This window comes from Durio zibethinus, unplaced genomic scaffold (assembly GCF_047325235.1).
Source record: "Durio zibethinus cultivar Kanyao isolate XHJ-2024 unplaced genomic scaffold, ASM4732523v1 HiC_scaffold_3, whole genome shotgun sequence".
NCBI lineage: Eukaryota > Viridiplantae > Streptophyta > Magnoliopsida > Malvales > Malvaceae > Durio > Durio zibethinus.
The window spans coordinates 2,794,447-2,798,125 of record NW_028323044.1 but is presented as its reverse complement, the minus strand read 5'-3'; positions in this window follow the sequence as shown (position 1 = coordinate 2,798,125).

Sequence of the window (3,679 nt, the reverse complement as noted above, 5' to 3'; positions counted from 1 at the left end):
ACCCCAATGCCGCCGGTCAGGTTCTCCGGCGGTACTCCGGCGATGCTCCGGCGATGCTCCGGCGATGCTGTCCCGAGTGAAAAAAATGCGGCACCAGCACATGCTGGAGCCAAGCATGGGCACCGTGGCTCAAAATCGAACTTCGGCCAAGGCCTCGACCATCAATGGCACATGATGACGCATGGTGATGGCACATGCATCGACCATCATCGGCATAGGCTGCCCTTCGGTACGGGCACTTGCCTCGACCGCCATCGGCACAAGCTGGGCCCTGGTGTGGGTTGTTGCCTCGATCACCAGCGGCACATGCTGAGCCTTGGTGCGGGCGGTTGCCTCGAGCACCATCGGCAGACCCTGGGCCCTGGTGCGGCCGGTTGCCCCGATAACCATCGGCACACGCTGGGCCCTGGAGCGGCCGGTTGCCTCGATCACCATCGGCAAAAGCTGGGCCCTGGTGCGGGCGCTTGCCTCGACCACCATCGGCACACGCTGGGCACTGGTGCGGGCGCTTGCCTCGACCACCATCGGCACACGCTGGGCCCTGGGGCGGGCGGTTGCCTCGATCACCATCGGCACACGCTGGGCCCTGGTGCGGGCGGTTGCCCCCAGCACCATCGGCACACGTTGGGCCCTGGTGCGGGCGCTTGCCTCGACCACCATCGGCACACGCTGGGCCCTGGTGCGGGCGCTTGCCTCGACCACCATCGGCACACGCTGGGCCCTGGTGCGGCCGCTTGCCTCGACCACCATCGGCACACGCTGGGCCCTGGTGCGGTCGGTTGCCTCGAGCACCATCGGCACACGCTGGGCCCTGGTGCACCATCGGCACACGCTGGGCCCTGGTGCGGGCGCTTGCCTCGACCACCATCGGCACACGCTGGGCCCTGGTGCGGGCGCTTGCCTCGAGCACCATCGGCACACGCTGGGCCCTGGTGCGGCAGGTTGCCTCGAGCACCATCGGCACACGCTGGGCCCTGGTGCGGTCGGTTGCCTCGAGCACCATCGGCACACGCTGGGCCCTGGTGCGGGCGCTTGCCTCGACCACCATCGGCACACGCTGGGCCCTGGTGCGGCAGGTTCCCTCGACGACCATCGGCACACGCTGGGCCCTGGTGCGGCAGGTTGCCTCGAGCACCATCGGCACACGCTGGGCCCTGGTGCGGTCGGTTGCCTCGATCACCATCGGCACACGCTGGGCCCTGGTGCGGGCGGTTGCCTCGACCACCATCGGCACACGCTGGGCCCTGGTGCGGCAGCTTGCCTCGAGCACCATCGGCACACGCTCGGCCCTGGTGCGGTCGGTTGCCTCGAGCACCATCGGCACACGCTGGGCCCTGGTGCGGCACGTTGCCTCGACCACCATCGGCAGCCTCGACCACCATCGGCACACGCTCCGCCCTGGTGCGGCAGGTTGCCTCGACCACCATCGGCACACGCTGGGCCCTGGTGCGGGCGCTTGCCTCGACCACCATCGGCACACGCTCCGCCCTGGTGCGGCAGGTTGCCTCGACCACCATCGGCACACGCTGGGCCCTGGTGCGGGCGGTTGCCTCGACCACCATCGGCACACGCTGGGCCCTGGTGCGGGCGCTTGCCTCGACCACCATCGGCACACGCTGGGCCCTGGTGCGGGCGCTTGCCTCGACCACCATCGGCACACGCTGGGCCCTGGTGCGGCAGGTTGCCTCGAGCACCATCGGCACACGCTGGGCCCTGGTGCGGCAGGTTGCCTCGAGCACCATCGGCACACGCTGGGCCCTGGTGCGGGCGCTTGCCTCGAGCACCATCGGCACACGCTCGGCCCTGGTGCGGTCGGTTGCCTCGAGCACCATCGGCACACGCTGGGCCCTGGTGCGGCAGGTTGCCTCGACCACCATCGGCACACGCTGGGCCCTGGTGCGGGCGCTTGCCTCGACCACCATCGGCACACGCTCGGCCCTGGTGCGGTCGGTTGCCTCGAGCACCATCGGCACACGCTGGGCCCTGGTGCGGCAGGTTGCCTCGAGCACCATCGGCACACGCTGGGCCCTGGTGCGGGCGCTTGCCTCGACCACCATCGGCACACGCTGGGCCCTGGTGCGGGCGCTTGCCTCGAGCACCATCGGCAGACGCTGGGCCCTGGTGCGGCAGGTTGCCTCGAGCACCATCGGCAGACGCTGGGCCCTGGTGCGGCAGGTTGCCTCGAGCACCATCGGCACACGCTGGGCCCTGGTGCGGTCGGTTGCCTCGAGCACCATCGGCACACGCTGGGCGCTGGTGCGGGAACTTGCCTCGACCACCATCGGCACACGCTGGGCCCTGGTGCGGCAGGTTACCTCGATCACCATCGGCACACGCTGGGCCCTGGTGCGACAGGTTGCCTCGAGCACCATCGGCACACTATCGGCCCTGGTGCGGGCGGTTGCCTCGACCACCATCGGCACACGCTGGGCCCTGGTGCGGGCGGTTGCCTCGAGCACCATCGGCACACGCTGGGCCCTGGTGGGTTTAGGCACATCTTCAAATTTCTGCCGTGCCAATGCCATTTTTATGGCTTGTAAATTCATACAATGGTCCCCTAAGCCTTCACGTGAAGTTTCGTTGGAAGATGACTCGTTTTCTATTTTTCACGATTTTCGAAACTTTTTGCGGTTCGGGAATTTTTAAAATTTTTTTATAAGGATTTTTGGCCCCAAATTTTGTAGGCATGATCCTTCTATTTTTGTTGGCATGCACAAAAAAATTCAGCTAAAAACTCGAAGTAGAGAAGATTTTGTGACCGTTTGAAAAAAGTGTCCCCATTTCAGACACTTTAACGGCTACTGGTAGCAAACCTGTAAAATCTCAAATGCTCTTTAAGGGGGTGTGAATTCTCAGAGGTTTGATGAGGGATAGGGGGCCAACACAAGGCCAAGTACCAGCACCCATCGCACATCATGTGCGCACACCCCCCCGGCCCCCCTCCCAATCGCCGGAACCCCAATGCCGCCGGTCAGGTTCTCCGGCGGTACTCCGGCGATGCTCCGGCGATGCTCCGGCGATGCTGTCCCGAGTGAAAAAAATGCGGCACCAGCACATGCTGGAGCCAAGCATGGGCACCGTGGCTCAAAATCGAACTTCGGCCAAGGCCTCGACCATCAATGGCACATGATGACGCATGGTGATGGCACATGCATCGACCATCATCGGCATAGGCTGCCCTTCGGTACGGGCACTTGCCTCGACCGCCATCGGCACAAGCTGGGCCCTGGTGTGGGTTGTTGCCTCGATCACAATCGGCACATGCTGAGCCTTGGTGCGGGCGGTTGCCTCGAGCACCATCGGGAGACCCTGGGCCCTGGTGCGGCCGGTTGCCCCGATAACCATCGGCACACGCTGGGCCCTGGGGCGGGCGCTTGCCCCCAGCACCATCGGCACACGCTGGGCCCTGGTACGGGCGGTTGCCCCGAACACCATCGACACAAGCCGGCCCTTGGTGCGGGCTCCTGGCTCGACCACCATCGGCACACGCTGGGCCCTGGTGCGGGCGCTTGCCTCGACCACCATCGGCACACGCTGGGCCCTGGTGCGGGCGCTTGCCTCGACCACCATCGGCACACGCTGGGCCCTGGTGCGGCAGGTTGCCTCGAGCACCATCGGCACACGCTGGGCCCTGGTGCGGCAGGTTGCCTCGAGCACCATCGGCACACGCTGGGCCCTG